This window comes from Galeopterus variegatus, unplaced genomic scaffold (genome assembly GCF_000696425.1).
Source record: "Galeopterus variegatus unplaced genomic scaffold, G_variegatus-3.0.2 Scaffold1937, whole genome shotgun sequence".
NCBI classification, from domain to species: Eukaryota; Metazoa; Chordata; class Mammalia; order Dermoptera; family Cynocephalidae; genus Galeopterus; species Galeopterus variegatus.
The window spans coordinates 164147-190381 of record NW_007728048.1 but is presented as its reverse complement, the minus strand read 5'-3'; the positions used below and the strand labels follow the sequence as shown (position 1 = coordinate 190381).

The 26235-nt window shown below is 37.9% G+C and overlaps 1 protein-coding gene across 1 annotated transcript in view; it reads left to right on the top strand.

The window, feature by feature from the left end:
• Positions 1-1378: 1378 nt before the first annotated feature.
• MME (membrane metallo-endopeptidase) overlaps positions 1379-26235 on the top strand; it is a 148352-nt gene continuing 123495 nt past the window's right edge. Inside the window, exon 1 of the mRNA XM_008579682.1 lies at positions 1379-1526. The gene's annotated coding sequence lies outside the window, so the exon portion shown is untranslated. The remainder of the gene's footprint in view (positions 1527-26235) is intronic.

Here is a 26235-nt window from a genome sequence, read left to right as displayed (position 1 = left end):
GGTGGGGGGAAGAGAAAGAGGGAGAGAGAAAGAAAAGTAAACTTTATGTTAGCTTAACAGGGTGCTTGCTAGGACATACATCTTCAAGAGTGTTTTTCAAAGTGTCTTAGTCAGTTTGGGCTGCTGTAACAGAATAGCACAGCCTGGGTAACTTAAACAACTAACATTTATTTCTCACAGTTCTGGAGGCTGGGGAGTCCAAGATCAAGGTGCCTGCAGATCCAGTGTCTGATGAGGGCCCTCTCCCTGGTTTGCAGACTGCCGTCTCATTGTAGGCTCACATGGTGAAGAGTAGAGTGAAGGGAAGCAAGCTCTCTCATGTGTCTTCTCAAAAGGGCACTGTCTTAGTCCCTTTGAGCTGTTATAACAAAATATCAAAAACTGAATAGCTTATGAACAACAGAGATTTTTTCTCCTCACACTTCTGGAGGCTGGAAGTCTAAGAGCAAGGCACTAGCAGATTTGGTGTCCTGAGAAAGCCTGTTTCCTGGTTCATATGAGTAGATCTTCCCCCCGGACTGTGTCCTCACATGATGGAAAGGGTGGGGGAGCTCTCTGGGGTCTCTTTTATAAGGGTGTAAATCCCATTCTGCCTTCATGGCCCAATCACCTCCTAAAGGCCCCATTTTCCAATATCATCACTTTGAGGGCTAGAATTTCAAGATATGAACTACGAGGGAAGACAAAAATTCAGTCCAGAGCACAAGGTCTCTTTTATGGAGCACTATTGATCAGAAAAGAAGCCAATATAGACTTCAGCCCCCAACACCCATCTCTGCCCCTCAAGTTTATATCTTTAATATTTTGAATTTCTAGGTAAGATTTTGGTTTTTTTCAAACAATGCTGCAGATTAAAAGTGATCATAAGTGAGTGAAACTACTGCCATAAAGTGTGTTATACTGGGTAACTTTTGAGAGATATCACTGAAGACTGCAGATAGAAAAGGTCAGAATCACAGAGAGTGGACTATTGTCTGCCCTGTCTCGGTGCCCAGGCTTCAAGTTCTGAAGAAGCCCAGGAAAGAGCAGAGATAAGGCAAAGAAAAACACGCTGGTCTTCAGGGAAATGCATAAGCGAACTTGGAGTTGAGGTGGTCCGGATAGCAGGCAGGAAGGGCCGCGCCAACAAAGCAAAACTCTCCCCCACAGACCGTTCAGCCTTTTATCTGTGGGCTGAATGTGCTGGATAGTGAATTTACAGCTTCAGAGGACACCGAGATACCAACACAAAGGCGTTCATGGAAACAATTCAGAAAACAGAGTCAGGACATGTGGAATGTGGTGGGATGTAAAAACGCTGTGGGTGTGGGTGTTGGGGCAACGGTGCGGCCCCTCCCTGAACATGAAGGGGGGTGGTGAGCGTCATCACTGCACACTGAGGAGTGGGATTCCTCGTTCAACCGGAATTTGTGCCTGCGGGGGTGGGACATACACCGACCTGGAATTGTGACTTGCTGCTCCGGGAAGCCAGCGCAAGGGTGGACAGTGTGAGTTTGGAGGAGTTGACACCACACGGGCTCTTGGTTGTGAGTAGTTCAGTTTCATTTTTAAAAATTACTACTAACTGCTTAAGTTTACTTGAAGACTGGGAATCTCATTTGCACTGATATAACGTGTGCCACTAACGTGCCACTTACGCTGTTCCCATGCCACTCCCTGCCCCTCCCCCACCGCCTTGATGCTTAATTTGGTGCATGTAATGATTTATGTTGTTTTCACAAGAATAATAAATAAGTTTGGCAGTTTAAGGAGAGGACAATAAAGTTGTAAATAAAGGAGTATATTAACATCATTCAGCCTTAGTCTTACATATTGATTTTTTTGTAGTTTTTTCTTTTATAATATTAACATGTGGCTATTTTGCTGATACTTTTTGCACTGATATTGCCCTGATATAGTGATCTTGGTTAAGGAATTTAGAAATTGAGCATAGCCTAGAAAATAGGATATTTGTCAAAAGGATAAATTTCCTATAAAGGTGCACATTGATATATACATAAATGCAGAAAACTGTATACAGTGATAAATAAAAATGGCCCAACCTGTGGTAGAATTGTTGCTGTAGGAAGCAGAGGGGAGTTGTAGTAGATATCTTTGTAAGCATGGGAAGAACCAACAAGCAACTCAAAACCATGCCACATGAGAAACAGCTGAAAAAATGGGATTTTTAAACTTGGGGGAAAATAGACCCAGAGAACATCTGCAAATGTTGCTATCTGCAAATATTTGAAGGCTCTCTTGCAGAAAGAAGATCAGGCTTGTTTGGTAGAGCTCCAGGGGCAGATAATGAGAGATATAGCTTCCTGAAAAGTGGAGCAGAATATCTGTGATTCTACCCCTGTTTCTAAGAAGAAAAACACCACCTATATGCGACCCAGCTACGGCCGCCATATACCTGGACAATGCAGAGGACAATTAAAGTGTCTGCTGAGCTGACTGTACCTGCACGGTGGCCAGAGATGAACTCTGATGGGTTTGTGATTTGTTCTTCTGAAACTTGGTGACAGGGCGCACAGTAAATGAATTCTGGAGAACTGGGGGAAATTTGTAAGCAAAAGAAGAGATGAAATACCAAGTGGTATCAGATTTTTGTAGAGACTAACAGACACCAGGTATCAGGTTTTTGCAAACCATTGAGATAGTGGCAATTCTCAAAAAAAGCCTGTGTGCAGAAAGAAAGTATAGATTCTGCCCCTCTTTGGCCATGGTAGCCCTGGACATTTTAGCAGCAGCTACATTGATCTGGTCAGCTGTGCGCATGCTCCATGCATCTCTCTAGGGCAGCTGCAGCTAGGAGGATTCGAATGCCTTGGGTTTGTTTGACTGTTTGCTTGGGGAAGGGGGAGGTTGTTCATTAAAAGGAACACTATCCCAGCTCAGTGTCTATTCACTGAAGCCCTCATAGCCCATCAGTCAGAAGACTCCAATGGTTAAAAGAATGAACTCCAGAGCCAAAGTGTCAGGGTTTAAATCCCACTTCCACCACTTGGCTGTGTGACTTGGGCAAATTCCTTATCCTCTCTCTGCCTTTGTTTCCTCTTCTGTAAAGTGAAGATAATAATAATAGTACCTACTTCATAAAATGAGGGTTAAATGAATTAATTCATGGAAAGAGCTCATCCCAGTGTCTGGCCATAGTAAGCAATTAATAAATGATTATTGTTTGAGTATCAGATTATTGTTGTCAACACTGGTTCTCAAGATCAAAGGCAGAATCAGACCCCTGCTTCCTTGTAAGAAAAATAGACCTCTTAAGTCACAATCTAATCCAGTTATCCTCATGTCTGGGTGTGATTCTTGGTGAACAAAGCTGTAGAAACACAAATGTCCCAGGGGCATATTGATGATATTTCCTGCTTCTTTCTTCCTTCATATCTCCAAACAAAACAAGAGTTTACAACAGATTCACTACTTTATTCTGTCCATCTGACCACTCAGTAGCCATAACTTTAACAAGCACTGACTCAAATATTAGACCACCCAATAAATCTATCAGCCTGGATATCTTGCAAGCAACTCAATTACAACATCCCTAAAATTGAAGTCTCAGTCTTCTCTTTGCATTTTTTCTTTTCCTCTTTTTTTTTCTTTTTTGCATTTTTAATATTTGTTAATATACTTAGCCATTTTCAGAATCATCTTTGGTTTTGCAAATCTGCCCCATTGAATTTCCCTCAAATTCATCTCTTCCTTTGACAGTACTAGTGAACTGTCCTGGTTCAGGACTTTTTGATTTATTGCCTGGATACCTGCTCTAATCTCTCACTTCTTCCTGCCACTTTCCTCTCTTTTGCACTACCCTCCCCTCTTACACAACCAAAGAGGACCTTTCTAAAAGGCAGATCTGATCAAATTTACCCTCTCCACGCCTCCAGTTTAAATTCTAATGCCCTGGGCAAGAAATTTATGGTTCTTTATGGTTCCAATGTACCTTTCAGGTGCTGGGCTCCCTCTTGTGCTTGTTAAGGCTGATTCCTCCCCCCACCTCCCCTGCCCCCAGCACGCACAGCACCAGGACCCTTCTGGGCCTTTGCTCATGCTAGTTGCTCTCCTTGTATGCCCTTTCTCCTTTCTCTGCCCTGAAGACTTTCACTCAGTCTCTAAGGCCCTGCTCAGATATCACTGCTTTCAAGTTCTTTGCCTTAGGGTTTCTTCCACAGAATCCTTTAGCCCTGGGCTTATGTAGCATTTTAGCATCTTAACAGCCTTAAAGGCATAGCTGGCTTAAAGGCAACAGATTAAACACATAAATGGTTTATTCTGCCATTAGATTAGGTACTTTTTAAAATATATGAACTCTCTCTTTCTTGTGCATCTTAATCTTAGCAATGAGCCCAATCACAATAGATACTTAAATTGGTTTGTTGAGTGAATGAATGAAGTAAATCTTTTACCTCAAGTATATTTTTACTTTTCATCAGCACAATCAAATAAAGGCAGATGCATTTGCTTGCCTTGTTTTAAGTTATCTATTTACTAATTCCTATCAATCTATTCATGCATGGGTAAGTGCCACCCCAGAGAGATGACTCTGTTCTCCTTTCAAAATGCCAATGGACTCAGCTAAAGGACAAGGGTGAGGACCACCATTTATTCATTCATTTGACACCTGTTAAGTGTCAGGCCCTGTTCTAGGCTCTCAGGATTCAGTGAAACATCCCTACTCTCCAGGACTTTCAATTCCATAAAGATGAGACAAAAAAGAAACAAGCAAACAGACAAACAAAGTAATTGTGTCTAGTGATAAGGGCTAAGAGGGCCATAAAATGGGGTGATGTGGTATATTGTGACAAACTAGGGATGGGATGACTTTGGATTGGGTGGTTATCTCCATGATGAGGTGAGACCTGATGTTGAAAGCCAGCCGTGTAAAGATGTGGGGGTGGAGAGGTCAGCCAGGCAAAGCCTAAAGACAGGAATGAGGAAAAGAACGGAGGCAAATGTGGCTAGCATATCACAGCAAGGGGACCGCATGGTGTGCCGATACTGTATTGCCTGCTTTCTGTGTTTCTGCATTTATATCTGATCACATCCTCGGAAGAAGGCTATCCACTTTTTATAAATGGTGAAACTTGCCCTTGGAACAGTGAAATAATTTTCTCAAAGTCTCAGATGTCAGAAGTGGGAAGAATAGTTATTCAAAAAGAATTCCAACTATTCAAAAGTTCAGGATCAAATGCCAGGCTAAAATAAAATGATTTTAGACAACATTGCCTTTTTATTGTCTATTGATAAAGCACTTTAAATATGATAAGATGCAAATACAGTGAAATCACTTAATATATTGCTGATGCTAGAGTAGACAATATTACCCCCCTTCAAGGCTAAATCTCTTGTATTACACTTTTCCTTATATATGTTTCAAAAGTTATTTTCTATCCATTCAAAACTATAGTAGAAACTACGTAACAACAAAGATCATTATAATGGAATTTTAACATCTCAAATTAAAATGCCAACTGATATAAATACTGATACAATTAAAACTTACAGTTAGAAGAGAATATAAACTATTTGAACATTTTTTTTAATGTTTAAAGATAAAATAAGAGACACTTCAATGTTAAAAGGCAACATTTTTCTGCTAAGCACTGCTTTCTATTTGATGTTGAAACAGTCTATCAATTATTCAAGGCTGAAATAGCAGATTAAACACCTAAGAAAATGCAACCACCAAGTAATTGAGGACACTTCAAAAAGAGCATTCATTCTATACAGAGTACAATGAACAGATCTATGCCTTTGTTCTATTAAAAAATTAATCCATCAAGGGTCAGTAACCACCAAAAGGCTAATTAAGATGTTAATGAAAATCCCATGTAACTTTCTTCCCTTGGGCCACAATAAACTTGAGGTGATATGGAATTTAATTATGCCTACACTGGGAGACATTCCTTAAACCTAAGATACCAACAGATTCAAAATTAGAGTATTATCTCAAATAATGTATGCAACGAACTTGGCCAATTGCCTTAAGAAATCATGTCACCAATTTTTAAAATGTGCACATGAAAAGACTTCCCTCCAAAGTCTTTTCTAAGAAGCATGACTTTCTCCTCAATTTAACAGTAAGTTATACGTTTTGAAGAACTGATCTTTGGAGAGGAGTTAAAATAGGAACTATTTTACCTATCTAGCAAGTACTGGAGCATTGTGACCAGAGATCATAAAGAGGATCTGGGTGGGTGTGCTCTCTGACCATCAAAGAAACTTATCACCGATCAATTCCTGAGTCCCAGACACATGTAGAATGGGCATTGCCTGTCATTTTTCCCTTCAAATATGTTTTCGTTTGCCCAAGTAGGAGTCCCTGGGCAGTAATAAATATCCTACTTTGTGTCCAAAAACCTCACTAGAAATACAGAGTTATCAATTTGATTTTAGGAGCAAGAGATTAGAAGTGATGTTTCCTGGTACAGTCTGTCTCACTCCAGAAGAAGTACAGAGATTCATTATTAACAAGGAAGCAAACAATTCGTAGGGTTTTTGAACATGCCTTTGAGATTTGTGATTGATTAGACTTCAGGAAGCCGAGGAGGAATATGACTCAATTAAGTTGAGATTTTATAAAGCACACATGAAGGGGAACAGGGAGTTTCATTTTTAAACGATCGCCCAGGGTCTTAATAAAATATGCAGCAGCCATTCCTGGATGCACTGTCTGCCTCTTCTGCCCCTTCTGAGCAAAGCTTGAAGAACTTTAAGGCGCGTGTAATTTCTATTTTACCCGGTGGGCTCATGTCTGTTGGTCACTTTGGAAATCAAGCCTAAAACAATAACCGAAGAAAGTTTCAATTTGCATCCAGGAAAACGAACAGGTTTCATATTTCCTGCCAAATTCAATCAATTAGAGGTGGCTGCCTGGAGTTCTGTGTTGAGCAGACCGGAGAAGTGCATTGGCTCGGTGGGAAAGAAACACGACGGATAACTGATGTTTGCCATGGACTCAGGGAGGGGGTGTGATAGCACTGGAGCCATGAATATGCTGACTCTGGTGAAGACATTGAATGACATAATGAAGATGAAGTGATTGTTTTATGTTTCCTCGTGATGGAGGAAAAATAAAACTTCCATACCAAAAGGGGAGAAAATGTAAAATGTGTGTGTGTGATGCCTCCTGAGTACAGCCATTCATTCGTTTACTCAGTAAATTTTAATTGAGTGCTTATTGAACATTAATAATATTATATGTATATAGCATAAAACATAAATATATACTTATACTTATATTTAATATATTTTACAGTGTATTAAATATAAGATAATATAGTTGTATATTAAATAGTAAAATAATTAATATTTACTGAGTGCATCATTCCAGGTGCTAGAGATATAACAGGAAACAAAACAAATTTCTAACACTCTTATAGTCCATGTGAGGAAAAATCAGAAAAGCAATTAAACAAGTAAATGTATGTCTGCGAGTTACAAGAGCTGAGAATGAAAACAAAGCAAGGAAAGGGGACAGAGATTATTGAGGGGCTATTTCAAATGAGATGGTCAGGGGAGGCTTTGCTGAGAAGGTGGCGTTTGAAAGCAGTGAGTGGCAGAGCCGTGGGGATGGGGGGAGTGGCCTTGAAGTGTTTGAGGATTGCAGGCAGCGTTGGGGAGAGAGAGGAGATGAGGGAGGTGAGAGAAGTGGAAGGGGCAGGTGATGAGGGGTCTCCCTAGCAGGCCATTGGAAGAACACTGTCTTTGAACGAGAAAGTTGCCAGTGCAGAGTTCTGAGCAGAACAGTGCCATGAATGACTTGGCTACTGTTGCAAAAAACTGGCATGGAAAGGAAAGGGGCCAAAATAGGAGAAAATAGACCACTCAGGAGGCTACTATGATAAACCAGGCAGAAATATGGTAGCTTGAACCAGTTTAGTTGTGGTGGGCGTGACAAGAAGTGATTATATTCAAAATACATTTTGAAGGTAAAGCTGATGGAATTTGCTAACGGATTGAAGGTAAGATGTGAGAGAAAGAAGCAGCCAGGAAGACTGCAATGTGTATGGCTGAGCAACTGTGAAAACAGATTTGCCACATGTTGAGATGGGCAGGATTGTGAGAGCAGCACGTTCTTGGGAAAAATCAATAATTTATCTTTGGATATGTTAAATTATTTTTAATTTTTAATATCAATTTCATTGCAGTGTAATTTACCAACAATAAAACACACCAATCTAAAGTGTTCAGTTTGAAGATTTTTGACAAATGTATACTCTTGTGTAACCACCATTGCAATCAAGATATGGAATGGGGTTTTTTGTCCTATCACCCCCAAAACTTTTCTGGTACCCTGTCCCAGTCTGTTTCCCATCACCATAGGACCCAGAAAACAACTGATCTGCTTTATGTCCCTGTCTTTCTAGTTATTTCATATAATTGTGATCATACAGAATGTAATCTTTTGGACTGACTTCTTTCAGACAGAGTAATATTTTTGTGATTTCATCCACTTTATGTGTATCAGTAATTAATTCCTTATGATTGCTGAGTATTGTTCGCTTTCTTATATTGAGTTGTAAGAGTTCCTGGGTATTACTCCCTTGTCAGATATGTGCACAGCAAATATTTTCTCCCAGCCTGTGGCTTGCCTTTTCTTTTGAAGAGCAGTATATATTGCAGAGCAGAACTTTTAATTTTGTTGAAGTCTAATTCATCAGCTTTTTTTGTGGTCTGTGTTTTGTTTTTTCAAGAAATTTTTGCCTACCTCAAGGGTTGCAAAAATTTTCTCCAGCGCTCTCTTCTAGAAGTTTTATAGTTTTCGCTTATAAGTTTAGCTCTATGATTTATTTCATTAGTTTTTATATATGGCGTAAAGTTGTTTGGTTTTTCCCAAATGGATATCCAACTTCTCCGGAATCGTTTGTTGAAAATAATTTACTTTCCCCATTGAATTACCTTGACACCTTTTTAAAAATTAATTGACCATAGATGTGAGGGTCTGTCTAATTTGAACTTTCTATTATGCTGAATTGATCTATATATGTATTTTCACGCCAGTACCAACTATCTTGAATACAATAGATTTACAATAAGTCTTGCTTTATCCCTCCAGGTAATAGCTATTTGTTGTTACCAACATCTGGGTTTCCACACCATCTCTCCATTGGTTTCTCAGCTCTTCTACTGTTGAAATGCATTAAGTTCCCTTTGTTGTAAATATTTGAAGTGGTTTATGTTTTTCATGTTAAATCTGACCAATATAAATTCTCACAAAATAGGTAGGTACTATAATTATCCTTACTTTACACAGGAGGAAACTGAGGCACAGAGGAGTTAAGTAATTTGTCCACATTTAAAGAGCTAGTAAGTGGTGGAGGCAGGATTCAAAGCCAGGCAGCCTGGCCCCAGAGCCTGTGCCTTTCACACTCTGCTCTGCTGTGGACAGGCATCACTGCACAGATGATATTCAAACCTTGAAATGGAGAGTAACCATGTAGAATGGGGGTAAGAAGAGGTCAGAGAACTGAAACTGGAAAGACTCCAATGTTAGAGCTCAGAAAGAGGAGGAAGAACCAACAAAGGGGACTGTAAAGAAGCGGTGAGTGAGGGAGGAAAACCACGAGAAAGGAGTAGCCTAGAAACCAAGGGGAGAAAGTGTTTGGAGAATGGACCGATCAGCTGTGTCAAATGCTGCCAGAAGATCAAGTGATGCGAGCACTGGGAAATGACCATTGGATTTGGCAACACAGGTCACTGATGACCTTGATAAGAATAGTTTGGGTAGAACTGCGGGGAAAGAGTTACCCCAGTTAGAGTGGGACCAAGAGCAAGTAAGAAGAGAGGAGACGGAGATAGTGAGTCCACAACTCTTTTGCTCTGTGTGTGTTGGGGAAATGCGTGGTAGCTGGGATGGGGGGGTGAGGAGATGAAGTCAAGTTTGTGTGGTGAATGAGATGAGCCAATGGGAAAGAAAATACCTGCGATGCGGAAGTCGGGTGGGGGAGCGGGGACGCATGCTATGCAGTTTGGAAACGTTTCCAAACGTTTACATAATTTGCTACCTGAGTGACATGTTTTGCTGTCATAAGAGCATGGAATGCAATCCCCATCCCTGCAAGAATGTTATGTCACACCTGAAACCACATATGTGAGTTATTGGCCTCAGCTACTGGACTCCAAAACCCTCATAAGCCCAAGATTTGGGACACTGAAGGCTTTGGCTGTAGCAGGGCTACTCTCTGTCAGCTTTGTGCTGTTCTCAGAAGCCTCCCCCACCAACACTGGCACTGCTCTCTAGGGTCCAAGGACCTCGCTTATGTTGACCCACACTGGAATCTACCCTGTGCTGACCAAACCGTCTCTTCCAAGAACCTCTCGTAGAAAGGAACGCCTCAGATTTGGATTACACTTTACCTTCACAGAGGCCTGCTTCCATCCTGATTGAGCAACTGGACCTTGATAATTGGACTTAGAATGAAATTGGGACTCACTCACTATGTGGTTCATGGACACTATTGAGTGCATTCCCTGTGACAGTTGTTCTGGTTATTCTCCCTGTCTTTGACACTGTGGGGAAAAAAGAAAAAGAAAATCTATATTCATGAAATCATACTTTGATCATTTCCTTATTTTAACCAAACAAAACACCACAGGACCCAAATTCTTGAGGAGGCAAGAGAAGAAGGGGACCAGACCTAGTGCCAAGAGGAAGGTTTAAGTGTAAGAGAGAAACACAGCCCACTCCTGACAGCAGAGGAATAAGGCAGCAGATGTGGGTACGAGGTGGTTGACAGATGTTGGGTGGGAATGTGTGGAAGTCCTCTTCCCGTGACTTCTATTTTCTCAGTGAAAGAAGAAGCTAGATCATCAGCTGAGAGTAAAAAGTAGCAAAACAGTGTGGAGGTTTGACTAATGTATAAAAGGTATGAATTAGGAGAGTGGAAGTTAAATAATCAGGGAAATATACTAGAATTGCCAGATGGTAGCACTAAGGACCTGCTTGAAGTTAATGATCACAAACTTAAAATGAGATTGCGTCAGTTTACACTGAATAAATATCTCTCTTTTTAAAAATTCTAATAACATAACTTTCATTCTAATAACACAGCTGGCAAAAGATAATAAGCCAGCTCTTTGAACTTTTAAAAACAGACCACAGGAATCTACATAAAATTTACCAATTAAATTATAGTATTGCTATAGTATTACATCAAAGATAATTATCTGATTTTGATAATTTTACTATGGTTATGTAGAGAATTGCTTGTTTTTATAAAATATATAATAAAGTATTTTGAAGGAAAAAGACACCATGTGTGCAACTTACTTTTAAAATGTTTGGAAAAAAATTATTTAAATATAAAATGAAATAGACTTATTTTCTCTTTCCCAGCTTTATGAAGGTATAATTGACAAATAAAAATTGTATATATTTATATGTACAATGTGAAGTTTTGATATATGTACACATTATGAAATGATTCGATCAAATTAATTAAGAAAATTTTTAAAATATAAAGATAAAAATAAAAAATAAATAACAGCACATTAAAAAAAAAAGCTGGGGAATATGTCCTTTATGGCACTAAAAACTTCAAACCCTGCTACAAAAAATGTTATGCCAATCAATCAGGCTTAAGCAAAGGGGGTGAACAAACAAATGTTGGAGATCAGAAAGCAGTACCCCAAAGGGAAGACCTCAGAAGCAGCCTGCACCAAAAGTCAATGTGTTGGAAACCTGATCCCCACTGTAACAGTGCTGAGAGGGTGGGAAATCCAATTATGGTATTTGAAAGGTGGGGCCTTTAAAAGGTGATTAGTTTGTGAGGACTGTGGCCTTGTGAATGGACTGATGTGTTCGTGGAGTCATGGGTGTGGTTCTGATGGCTTTATAAGGAGGGCTAGTGAGCAGGTTAGATCTCTCTTGCTCAGGCTATTTCTCTTGTGATGCGATACCCTGTGTTGCTGCACAGAGACACCACCCAGAAGAAGGCCCTCACCAGATGTACTGCTGGACCGTGGACTTCTCAGCCCCCAAACTGTAAGAACTAAGTTTCATTTATAAATTATCCAGCTTCAGGTATTCTGTTATAAGCAACAGAAATGGGCTGATAGCCTCAAAAGCGGTTTTCCTCTGACCTTCTCCTGCCCTCCTGTCTCTCAGCCTCATTCTCCCTGGAGGCAAGCTGCAGAAACTAGAATCCCTCTTCCCCAAGGAGAGTCGTAGAAACCAGGCCCCTTCTCCCCACAGCCTGCTATAAAGACTAAAATTATACTTTAATCTTCCCCCTGCCTTTCTGTCTTTGAGTTGGCCATAAAGAAATCCTCTGACCTAACTTGTCTGATTGCAGAGCATAAGACCCCCATTTCAGAAGGGGTCCTGCCCCATACCCTGGAGGAATGAATGCTACACAGAGAGGCCAAAAAGGATCTGAATGGACAGGCCTTGCTGGATTTCCCCACTCAGTCCATTAGCATTGGATCATGCTTTTCTTGTCCAATCACATTTCTACACGGTTGTCCCTACTTCACAGAATCTAAAAGTAGACAGTTTTCTCTATATCTTTGGGTCTTCATTCTGAAGGCTCCATGTCACCTAAAACTATGATCAAATAAAATTTGTTATGCCTCTTTTTCCTATTAATCTGTTTTTCTCAGTTGATTCCAGTGAACCTTCAGGGGTTTGAAGAGGAAGTTCTCCCTTGGCCCCTATACAACCAAAGTGGGTTTATTCCAAGGCCACTTGGGTGACTTTTTGTATAGACGAATCAGTCTGTAAGGAGGGCTGGAGAGGGTGGGAGTGGATAGGCTTAATGCAAGATTTCTGGACTTCAGCATTTTTCATATTCGGGCCAAACAGTTCTCTGTTGTGAGGGTTTTCTTGTGCATTATGTAATGGTTAACATCTGTCCTTTACCTATTAAATGCCAGTACCAACCCCCCTCAAGTTGTGACAACCAAACATGTGCCCAGACATTTTCAAGCACTCCTTGGAACACTATCATTCTTGGTGAGAATCACTGCCTTAATAAACACTTGCCTGTAGTTTCTATATGTGGAGTTTTATAAGTTAAGAATAAATATATATATATGCATGTATACATATATGTGTACACACACATAAATAATACACCAACATATATGTATATTTTATACCTAATATATGTATATTATGCATTTATGTTTAAGTATGTTTATGTGTATAGCAAGAAAGCCAAAGAGAAAGAATAAGACAGAAAGAGTGAGAAAGGATGCAGCAAATGTAGTAAATGTTAAGTTTTTTTTGAAATCTGGGTTAAAAATATACAGGATTTGTTTATACTATGCTTGCATATTTTCTGTAAGTTCAAAATTATGTCCAAAAAAAAAAAAAAAGATGGGCCAATGACTTCCAGGCCTGTACTTGAAATGAAATGCATTTGAAAAATACTGAAGTCTTTTATCTTAATTCTTCATATAGTCTTATAATGTCATGATTCCGAAATTTCAAGAAACTATATATTCAGAATTTATATTTGAGAAAAAAGCCAAGGCAAGACCAGTGCTAGTTTGTTTCTAATTTATGGCTCAAAGCATTAGGGGAAATCTGTCACTAAGTTATAAATACTATTGTAAAGGAAGAACATGTCTATACTGGTTGTTACATAGACTGTCTATAGTTGCATTTTCCCCAGGATCGTGTCACATAACAAACTACATTGTACTCAACACAAAATACCAAGAACCATCACTAATTCCTCTCGCTCACTCTCCACATCTAGTTGATACAGAAAATGCTGATGATTTAGCTCCCATATCCATCCTGAATCCTCACTTCTTTCTATCTCCAAGATCCTCACTCTGGTCCATGTCACCACTGTCACTTCCCTGGAGACCCGCTTTCACCATTGCCCTCCCCCAATCTATCTTCTATTCAGCAACCAAGTTTCTGTATTTAACCTCAGTCCTGTTTAAATTCTCAAAGTGTTCACATGCACTAGAGTTTTCCAAGCACCACTCTTTTTCTTCTCTCTGTCATTCCACATGCTCCAAACACACTGAATTTTCTGTGGCTCCTGGAAGAAGCCATGCCTGTTCCCATATCAGTGGTTATGCCCTGGAAATGCCCTTCTCCTTGATGGTTCTCATCTCCACATTGATTCAGCAAGGATTTGTGAAGCATCTCCTATGTGCCAGCCACTGTTCCAAGCTCTGAAGAAACAGTAGTAAAAACAGCAGATGTGGCCTTTTCCCAGTCTACTTAATGACATCCAGGATTTGCAGAGGTTGAAATTAACAAAATTTGGAAGACCTTGTTTAAGGAAAAAAAATCCAAAAAACTGTACAATTATGAATGCAAAAGTAGATTTAAAAAGTGAATATTTATTTAGAATAAAAGAAGAAATATCAACCAGTTTCTGGGACTTGGAGTTTCAGGCCCCTTTCTTCTGAGATGTCCTTAGTCAATTTTCTAGAAATGCCTGCACAGAAAGGCTCTCTACTGCACCCTGAACACTACTCAGCATCCATAAACTTCCACCACTCACAGGGGCTCCGGACAAGTGAGGGCTATGAGGCTTAGACTTCACTGGCTTCATGGGAAATTTGTCTCTCATTCTGTGAGTAAGACTGCTGATACACAATTATACCAAAAAATATTTTCAGAGAGTGATAAGTGCTACAAAAATATAAAAGAAGGTAATGTGACACAGAACACATGGGCAGGCAATATTAAATATAGTGGAAGTGAAGATTTTAAACTTGATTCTGCAACAAAGACCACACAACAGCCACAAGCCTTTAAAGGTCAGAAGTTCTTTGCTTTCTTGACTATTTCTATTGCAGCAAATTTTTAAAAGGAATTACAGGGAAGGATAGCAGAAGGCTGTGTTGCTGGCAATGATTTCATAGATACAACACCAAAAGCACAAGCAACAAAAGCAAAAAGAGACCAGTGGGATTATATCAAACAAAAAAGCTTCTGTACAACAATGGAAACAACAGATTGGAAAAGCAACCTATGGGATGGGAGAAAATATTTTCCAATCGTATATCTGATAAGGGGTTAATCTTCAAAATATGTAAGGAACTCCTACAACTCAATAACAAAAAACTAATTGCCTGATTTTAAAAATGTTCTAAGGACTTCAACAGATGTTCTCCAAAGAAGACATATAAACAACCAGCAGGTATATGAAAAAATGCTCAACATCACTAATCACTGGAGAAGTGCAAACCAAAACCACAGTGAGATATCACTTCACACTTGTCAGGATGGGTAGCATCAAAAGAATAAAATAAAAAAGACAACAAGTGTTGATGAGGATGTGGACAAATTGGAACCTTTATACAGTGTTGGTGAAAATACGAAATGGTGCAATTTCTGTGGAAAATTTTATGGGGTCCTCAAAAAAATAAAAATAGAACTAACCTGTGATCCAGCATTTCCACTTCTGGATATTTAACCAGAAAACCTTAAATCAAGATCTGAAAGAGATATTAGCATTCCATTTTCATAGCAGCTCTGTCAGTGTAGCCAAGATCTGGAAATGAATCAATTGAACAATTTGTCTCTTAGATGTATTCAACTGAAGAATTTGTCCCTAGATATTTATACTAAAATATACTAAAATCAAAACTCTTCTCATGGGCTTGCACATTGCTTTACATTTGTTCCAATAGGACTTGATGTTTTGGGTATACATGCAACAGAAGTTGGGGTCATTAGGGTTGACCTGAGCTTGTTGAAAACCAAGGAGAGGCTGAATAGTATTATTATGTAAAGCCCATGAACAGCAGTTTTGAAGTGCTGACAATAATAGGCTGCCATGTATGTTGAAATGTCTATCCACTAGGAGTGGTGAAATGAAATGAAAATTTCCTCAAAAAATAAAATCAATAAAAAAGGGCTGGCCCCGTGGCACACTTGGGAGAGTGCAGCGCTGGGAGCGCAGTGACGCTCCCTCCGTGGGTTCGGATCCTATATAGGAATAGCCGGTGCACTCACTGGCTGAGCGCGGTGCAGGCGACACCAAGCCAAGGGTTGCGATCCCCTTACCAGTCATGAAAAAGACAAAAAAAAAAAAAAATCAATAAAAAAATTAGATTTGAATTTGACTCACAAGGATTGATCGCAATTGAGGAATTTGACCTACCGGGACAAACTGTCGATTCATTCCTATGTCTATTGACAGATGAATAGAAAAAGAAAATGTAGTATATACATACAATAAATATTATTCAGCCTTAAAAAAGAAGGAAATCCTTCAATATACCACACCATGGATAAACCCTGAGGACATTATTCTGATGATGAAATTATTAGACAATCACAGAAAAACAAATACTGCATAATTCTACTTTCTGAGATATCTAAAACAGTCACTCAGAGAATCAGAGTGGAATGGTGTCCCCAGGGGCTGGGGGGGAGGAGAAATGGGCATAAAGTTTCAGCTAGGTATGATGAATAAGTCCTAGAGATCTGATATACAACATTGTGCCTATAGTCAACAATAATGTATTGTACACTTAACGTTTTGTTCAGGATAGATTTTACATTGTGTTCTTACGATAACAACATAAAATTCATAAAGAAAAGATTGCAGTGTGCTTCATCTATTATGATACAAAGCTGTTTTATATCTAAAAAATCAATAAAAATATGTTTTTAGAGAAAAGAAGGATTTTGCCTTAAGATTAATAAAGCTAATAAGAAAGAGCAATCAAGGTAGGCAAATAACACTTAATTTTTGAGATAGTGGTTCAGATCGTCTTGCAAGGTATTGAAAGCATAGCAACCTACCCAAAGCCCTTTCAGAAATTATCCTAAAACTCCAGAGCCTCTATTTAAATAGAAGTTCACAGTGCAGTACTTTAGAGAAATTAACAAAATGAAGAGGGAGTTCAGTTTTAATAGAAGACAAAGAGTTAAAGATGAAAGAAAAAGAATATGAAAAGTTTTAAATTCGTAGGTTCCACTCCTTAAGTACAAAAGACCTAAGGCCTGTGTATCAGCTTAAGTTACTAAAAGGTATGGTTATTTAGAGATGGAAAAGGAGATTGTCAGTAGCACCATAGTGCCTCAAATCTGGTATGAAAGGTCTAAATGTTTCTAAACTTTTACAAAATCACTTCTTTTAATTTTCATAAAATTGGACTTTGTCATTTTATAAGAACTCTACTTAGCTCTGAAAGATTATTTTAACAAAAGAGCATTTCAATTTAGGGGTTTAGAGAAATTAGTTAAATGGAGTTGGCTGTCTTGATGACCACACTGGCTTTCATCTTCACTGAGATAATTTGCACAAACACTCAGGAACTGAGAGCTTTCCCCCTTTCCCAACTCCTCTTTCAAATTCTCCTGTCAGGTGAGTTCAGAACAATTGGTGCAAACTAGTTTTTAAAAATTTCTGTAATGGATTTCCTTCTGTCAGCCTGCTCAAATGTTACTTTGAGTGTCTAGCTAGTTACTTTTTATTTTAAGTGATAAGGACACATGGCATTAAAAAAAAGAAAAAAAGAAAAGTAGGGCGGAAACATATAATGAAAAGAAAATGTCTCTCTTTCTATTTCATTCTTTCTCCCATAGCGTTTTGCATGAATTGCGTTATATACCAAAAAGTGTTTGATCCTTTACATTTTTCAATATAAATAACTGTTGTCAAATTACCTTTCGAGGAAGTTGTGTATTTTATATTCCCACCAGTAGTGTACAAATGTGTCTATTCCACTCTCCCCCATATTGGATGTTATTGAATCTTTTCAATTGTGTTCATCTGAAAGGTGAAAAAGGTCACCATTTTGCTTTTGTTGACTTTATTAAATTACAAATGAAAGAATGTCTTTTCATGTTTTGGGGCCATATATATTTCTTTTCCTGTTTAGTGTTTATCACCTTTGCCTGTTTTCTGCTACATTTCTTTAACATGGCCATTGGTATAAATCCTTTGTAAATTTAGAAAAATCACCATTTCTAGGTTGCAAATATTTTTCCAAATTAGTCTTTTTTAATTGTTTGTTTATTTGTTTATTTATTTATTTATTTATTACAAAACTATGTTTAGGGCTGGCCCGGTGGCACACTGGATAAGTGCGCTACTTGGGAAGTGCGGCGGCGCTCCCGCCTGAGGGTTCAGATCCCACATACAGACCGGTTCCCGCTCACTGGCTGAGCGAGGCGCGGGAGCAACGCCGAGGGTTGCGATCCCGTTGCCGGTCCCCGGTCCGGTATGGGGGCAACACTGAGGGTTGCAATCCGTTGCCGGACACGGAAAAAGACAAAAGACAAAAAAAAACAAACAAACAAAAAAAAAAACTATGTTTAGAGTCTTTTTACAGTACAATTTTTAAACATTTTTTAACCTTTCCCTTTTGGCTTTGATGTTTTGTCTACTGCATAGAAGGCCCTCTCATATACCAAGATTATGTATAAGTTCACCCAACCTTTCTTCTAATTACTTTATAATTTTATGTCTAAATCTTTGATGTACCTGGAAATTGTTTAATCATAACTTTATTTTTTTCCAAACTGTTAGCAATTTTTTTCAGTATTATTTATGAATTCGTTATTTCTCTCCACTGATTTGCTATGCCACTGATTTCTCATGAACAGTTGCATCTATTACTAGACCCTTTACGTTTCCTAGACCTATTTCTTTTACAGTACCAAACTTTTCACAGTATTTTTACTTGATTACACATTTTACCTGGTAGACTAGTCTTCTTTTATTACTTTTCTTTTTCAAAATTGTCCTTGCTATACTTACATGTTTCCTTTTACAAATTTACTCTGGTAACACCTTGTCTACTTTCCGAAAAATCTTTTGGTATTTTAATGAGATTGATTGACAAATTAATAAATTAATTTTTCATTAGTTGCTAACTTTGCGATGTTGTCTCTACCCACCCATAAACATGGCATTGTTTCTTTATATCAATCCCAATGAAGTTTTTAAAATGTACTCATAATGGACATATCAATTCTATAAATTTCTCATTAAGTATTTCTCTTTTTATAACTATTCTAAATAGAATTTTTTCTTCTTTTCTCTAACATGTTATTCTTTACTATTAGGAAAAGCTCTTTACTATTAGGAAAAGTTGTATATTAATTTTACACCTAACCATCTTGCTAAAATTTATCTTATTGATTTTAAGGGTTTGTGTGTGTGTGTGTGTGTGTGTGTGTTTGTGTGTGTGTGATTCTTTTAAAGTTTCTAGGTAGACAATTATCTCACCTGCAAAATAATGATAATTTTGCTTATATTTTCCATTTCTTGTTTCCTTCCTATACCTATGCCTCTTATTTTTTTCTCTTGTTTAATTTGTATTGGACTTTACTTCCTGAACAATATTATGTAATAGTCAATACTGGGAATCCTTGCCTTTATTCTGAATTTATCCTTAATTAGAATGTTTATAGTATTTCTTCATTAAGTAGTTTCATTATGCTAAATGTTTGTCTAATATCTTCAATACCTATTGGGATGAGATATTTCTTTGCCTTTTAACCCCAAATTATAAGAAATTATATTAATGAATTTTCTAGTGCATAAGCTAGTTTGCATGCTTGGGATGACCCTCACTTGGCCAGGAAGTAGTATTCCTTAATTGACGATTTAATACTATTTACAAAGTTTTTAAAGATATTTGTATCAGTAGTATGAGTGAACTTGGTCTGTAATTTGGCTGGGGGGGAGGCGGAGAGGGAATGGCAAATTATAGTATTGTTTTTCTGCTTAACTAGTAAATAGAACTGGGAAGATTTTCTTCTTTCCCTATTCACTGAATGATTTTAAATCAGGTTGGAATTACCTATGAAACCAGGACTGACTTTTCAGAGAGCATCATTTTCATGTTTTCTGCAAATTTGCTTTGATTTCTTTCTTTACCCAAAATTCTTTTAAGTAAAACTGTAAATTTTCAGGTAGTTATGGTTTGGATTTTTAGAAATTTAATTATAGTTTTAGTATCTGTAGGCTCTGTGTTGACAGTCTTGTTCTTATTCCTAATCCTAATGGTTTATCTTCTTTGTTCTTTCTTTCTTGATCACTTTACTTAACAGTTTGTCAGTTTTGTTTGTCTTTTCAATGAATCCATCTTTGACTTTGTTAATTTTCTCTATTGTCTGTTTTCTATTTTATTGATTTTTATTCTTATCTTTATTATTTTTTTCTCTTCTAGTGACTATGGGTATAATTTGCTTTTTGTCTAGCTTCTTAAGGTGAAATGCTAGGCATTGATTTTAGATATTCCTTTTTCTCTAAAATAAGTATTTAAATGCATAAGTTTCCTTCTAAGCACATCCTTAGCTTTATCTCATAAATTTTGATATTTTGTCTTTTCATTAGAATTCAGTCTGAAGTATTTTCTAATTTCCCTTTTTTGTTTGTGATATTCTTTGATTTTACCTTGTTTGGGATTTGCTGAGCTTCTTGAATCTGTAAATTTATCTTTCATCAAATTCAGGGAATTTTAGCCATTTTTTCCTCAACTGTTTTTTTGTGCCTCTATCTTTTTACTAACTCCTATTCATATACGTTAGATCTTTTGATATTGTGCAATGTGTTCCTGACAGCTAAGGGGATTTTTTTTTTTTTTTTAATTCTTCAGGTTAGATAATTTCTCTTGACTTATCTTCAAGTTTACTGACTTGTTCCTCTGTCAACTTCACTCAGTTCATGCGCCTATCTCTCCAGTAAGTTTTTATTTTTAAAGATACTATACTTATTATTTTTAAAATTACCATGTGGTTCTTTTTAAAAAGACAAGTTCTTACTTATCTCATTTCGTTCTTTTCAAAAATGTTTTCTCTACATCATGGTGAATAGTTATAATAGCTGCATTAAAGTCTCAGATAGTTCCAATATCTAGGTACATCTCAGAGATGATAGCTGTCCATTGTCATTTCTCTTGAGAATTAGACATATGTCCGTGGTTCTTTGTATGTAGAATAATTTTTTTATTATTATATCCTTAAAATTGTGGAAGTTATGTTGTGTAGACTATGGGTCTTGTTGTAATCCTCTGTAGAAACCAGTCTGATTCAGACAGCAAGATCTGTCTCATTTCTGTGGGTGATGATTCAAATTCCAGTTCCATGCTCGGAGCCTTTGCTAGTCTGGTTTAGGTCTGGCCCATACATTTATAGTTCATGGGTTAGTATGATTATATTTTGAGTATTCCAGTTTTCAGTCCCGTTCTTCAAGCCCTTGTGTGGTCTTTCCTAAGTAGGCATTATTCTAGGGAGCATTATTCGTGAGTTAAAGCAAGAGACTTGTACATGTGGTCCAAGGCTCAGTTCTGTTCTGAAGACTTTGTTATGGTCTGACTTGTGCGTGCACATATCAGGAGTAAGGCTGAGACCCGTGCAGGTTTGTGTGCAGGATTAGAAATCCCCTTCTCCAGCTTCCTCCTTTTCAGGAATTCCCCCTTCCACTTGTGAAGGCCCCTTTTCTTGGTTTCTATAGGGCCTGTTCCTAGAGCAGAGCCACAGAGAAGAAACAAATTAATGAATGGGAAAACAAGTTAATAAATGGGAAACACCCTATATGAAACACTTCATTCAGTTTTTGCTCTCTTCTATGATCTGTCTGCTTTTGTTTCTTTTTAGATCCTGAAGTAATTCGGAAGGTTTATTTATTCGTCATTTAGAGTTTTGCATTGTAATCAGAGAGAGAGAAAGGCCGTAGTGGGATTATTTTCTGAGATTTTTTACATTTGTTTAAGGATACCTTTTGCCAACAAGGCTTAAATGACAACAAGGCTTTCATACATTTTTAAAAATTAATTCTTTCCATCAGAGCTCTATAGACATTGCCTCACTGCGAACTCAGGAAGTCTGAAATATATGTGCATGTCTCCTTTATTCACATGGATCCTCACAGAATTCTTTGTCCTTGAAGTTCAGTAAATTTTTCCAGATATTACTTAATGATGAACATCCTGTATCAGTTTCTCCTAGAACATGGTAGACCTTGTAATGTGTAGTTTCAGTTCTTTCTTCTTTTTGTAAAAACACTCATTTTATCTTTGAATATTTCTTCCCTACCAGTGTTTAATTTGTCTTATTCAAGGATACTGAAGATTTTCATATGGAATTGTTGTTAGCTTTCCATATCTGTTACATGCCCTCTAATTATTTTAATTTCTGTCTCTTTTGTATCAGGTCACCATGATTATTCCAAACCTTTCCTCCATTTTAGAAACTCTGTTTTTATCATGTCTGTTCTAATTCTTGCTAACTCTAATTTATTCCTTAGTTCTGTGTTAAGCACCCTCAGTTTGTTTTCTTAGCCTTGAAGTCTCCATTTTATCTTTTTCTGCTGTTCTATTACTTTATTTTTTATTTCTTTTTTATTGAATTTATGCTCTTATTAATTGTTTTATGGTCAGATCTCTTATGGTATGTATAGTGGTTGGAATAGTGTCTCCCCCTACTCCCCCAACTCCCCCCCAACAAATTCAAATTCAGGTCCACCTGGAACCTCAGAATATAACCTTATTTGGAAATAGGGTCTTCGCAGATGTAATTAAGCTAAGAACTGATATAACATCATGCTGGATTAAGATAACCCTAATACCCCATGAGAATGCCCTAATAAGAAACAGCAAAGGACAAGCAGAGAGACAAAGAAGATGAGCACATAAAGATGAGTGCAGAGGGCCGGCCCGGTGGCGCACTGGAGAGTGCGCTGCTTGGGAGTGCGGTGGCGCTCCTGCCGAGGGTTTGGATCCCATGTGGAGACCGGTTCCCGCTCACTGGCTAAGCGCGGTGCGGCTGCAACACCGAGGGTTGCGATCCCGTTGCCGGTCCCTGGTACGGGCGCGACACCAAGGGTTGCGATCCCATTACCGGTCAGTAAAAAAAAGACAAAAAGGAATAAAAAAAAAAAAAAAAAAGAAAAAAAAAAAAAAAAAAAAAAAAAAAAAAAAAAAAAAAGATGAGTGCAGAGATTAAAGCAAAGCAGCTACAGGCCACAGAATGACAAGGGTTGCTGGCAACCACCAGAAGCTAGGAGAGAGGCATGGGGAGGTCTCTCAGAAACTCCAGAAAAAACCAATGCTGGTGACACTTGATTCTGGACTTCTAGGGCTTCTGAACAGTGAGAAAATAAGTTTCTGTGTTTTAAAACTACCCAGTTTGTGGTAGTTCTTTATGGCAGCCCTAAAAATCTAACACAGATTTTGGTCCCGGAAAGTGGGATGCTGTTATAACAAATACCTAAAAACATGTAAGTGGATTTGGAATTGGGAAATGGGTAGAGGCTGGAAGAATTTTGAGGCACTTCATAAAAAAGTCTAGAGAGCCTCAAAGAAATATGGATGTTAGAGGAAATTCTGGTGAGGGCTCAGATGGAAGTGGGGAGCATGACAGAGAAAGCTTCTGTCATCTTAGAGTATATGTATGTCATCATTATCAGAATGTTGGTAGAAATATGAACATTAAAGATGCCTCTGGTGAGATCCTAGAAGGAAATGAGGAATATGTTGTTGGAAACTGGAGGAAAGACCATTTTTTTGATAAAGAGATGTAAACCTTTATTGAATTGTGTTCTACGGTTGGGTAGGAAGCAGAACTTGTCACTGCTGAACTTGGACGTTTAGCTAAGGATATGTCTAAGCAAAGTGTGGGAGGTTCAGCTCTATTTTTTCTTGATGTTTGTAGTAAAATGTGACAGGAAAGAGATAAACTGTTGAGCTGTTTGAGTTCTTTGTATATTCTGGATATTAATCACTTGTCAGATGCATAGTTTGCAAATATTTTCTCCCATTCTGTAGGTTGATATTCTGGATATTAATCTTTGAGTTCTTTGTATATTCTGGATATTAATCACTTGTCAGATGCATAGTTTGCAAATATTTTCTCCCATTCTGTAGGTTGCCTTTTTGCTCTGCTAATTGTTTCTTTTGCTGTGCAGAAGCTTTGTAGTTTGATATAATCCCACTTGTTTATTTTTTCTTTTGTTGTCTGTGTTTTTGGGGTCATATTCATAATGTCTTTGCCGAGTCCTATATCCTGAAGTGTTTCCCCTATGTTTTTTTATTTTTTAGGAGTTTTATAGTTTCAGGTCTTATATTTAAGTCTTTAATCCATTTTGAGTTGATTTTGGTATATGGTGAGAGAGGTATAGGCCTAGTTTCATTTTTCTACATATGGATGTCAGTTTTCCCAGCACCATGTATTGAAGAGGCAGTCTTTTCCCCAATGTATGTTCTTGTTGCCTTTGTCAAAGATCAGTTGGCTGTAAGTATGTGGGTTGATTTCTGGGTTCTCTGTTTTGTTCCATTGGTCTGAGTGTCTGTTTTTATGCTGGTACCATGCTGTTTTTGTTACTATAGCTTTGTAGTATAGTTTGAAGTCAGGGAATTTATGTCTCCAACTTTATTTTATTTTTTTGCTCAGGATTGCTTTGGCTATTCAGGGTCTTTTGTTGTTCATATGAATGTTATGATTGTTTTTTCCATTTCTGTGAAGAATGTCTTTGGTATTTTAACAGAGATTACATTGAACCTGTAGATTGCTTTGGGTAGTATAGATATTTTCACAATGTTAATTCTTCTAATCCAAGAATAAGAAAACAAGTAACCCAATTAAGAAATGGGCAAAGGAGCTGAATAGACATTTCTCATATGAAGACATACAAATGACCAACATACACATGAAAAAATGCTTAACATCACTCAGCACCAGAGAAATGCAAATCAAAACCACATTGAGGTATCATCTCACCCCCAGTTAGACTGGCTGTTATCAAAAAGACAGAGAATAACAAATGCTGGTGAGGATGTGGAGAAAAGGGAACACTCCTACAGTGCTGGTGGGACTGTAAGATAGTGCAGCCATTATGGAAAACAGTATGGAGGTTCCTCAAACAATTACAGACAGAACTGCCATATGATCGAGCAATCCCACTACTGGATATATATCCAAAGGAATGGAAATTATCATGTCAAAGGCATACCTGCACTCCCATATTTATTGCAGCTCTATATACAATAGCCAAGAGTTGGAATCAACCTAAATGTCTGTCAACAGAGGACCAGATAAGAAAAATATGATATATATACTCAGTGGAATACTACTTTGCCATAAAAAATAATGAAATTCTGCAATTCACAGCAACATGGATGAACTCAGAGAAAATTATAAATGAAATAAGCCAGGCACAGAAAGAGAAATACCACATGTCCTCACTCATAAGTGGGACCTAAAATAAAGAAAGAAGAGAAATAGAAAGAAACAAAGAAGCAATCACAATAATACCTTCACCTTTCCAAAAAAGAGAGCGAGAACAGAACTGTGGTTATTAGAGGTAGGAAAGGGGAAGGGGAGGGGAGTTGGCAAGAAACTAGTTGTCACAAAGATTGATGACATTTTGTAAACAGAAGTATACTAATTATCCTGATTTGATCACCACATATTGTACACATGTATTAATATTCGATTCTATACCCCACAAATATATATAATCAAAAAAAAAGAGATAAACTGAGAAAGAAATTATTAAGCAAAAAGCAACTGGAACTTGATGATTTGGAAAATTCTTAGCCTATCTGATAGCATGCTCTAGAAATAGGACCAAAGTTTCTGAAAAATCTTTTGCTGAAGAGTTTACATGTGTAATTCAAAAATCAAATCAACCTTCTCAGCATACGCCAGCAATTGAGCTAGAGTTATTCGAGAAAGACCTATGGAGCATCTGCTTGTCTGATGACATGGACGGCTTTTGAGAATGTGTACAGCAGAAACTCTGCCAGCCTGGACTGAAAGGGACAGAGATAAAACAAAATAAAGGAAGGCTCTCAGATTCTGGGATTCTGCTAACAAGAAATGAGCAGATAGAGCTATCCAGCTGCAATGTTTGCTAACCTTGAAGAAAAAGGAAGATTGGCTTTGAGAGCAGAGCCACAGATGTGAAGGCAGAAGCCGGAGAGGGCAGAGTCAATGTCACGGGCCCAGAGGGCAGAGCATCAAGTCACAGAGGATTATTTACAGGCCTTGAACCTAATGCAATATGTCCTGATAGTTTTGGGACTTGTTTGGGACCAGTGACCCTTTTATTTCTTTCCATTTCTCCCTATGAAAATGGAAATGTCTGTCCCACCATTGCATTTGGAAGCAGATAACTGGTTTCCTAGTTCCACAGGTCCACAGACTGAGAGGATTCCCAAGCATCGCCAGGAATCACCAGAAGCTATTTTCCAGAACTGTGAGAGAATAAACTTAAATCACCCAGTTTGAGGGTAATTTGTTACAGCAGCCCTAGGACACTAGTACAGTGTGGAATTTCCTTTTATTTCTTTGGTATTGTTTTCTTATGT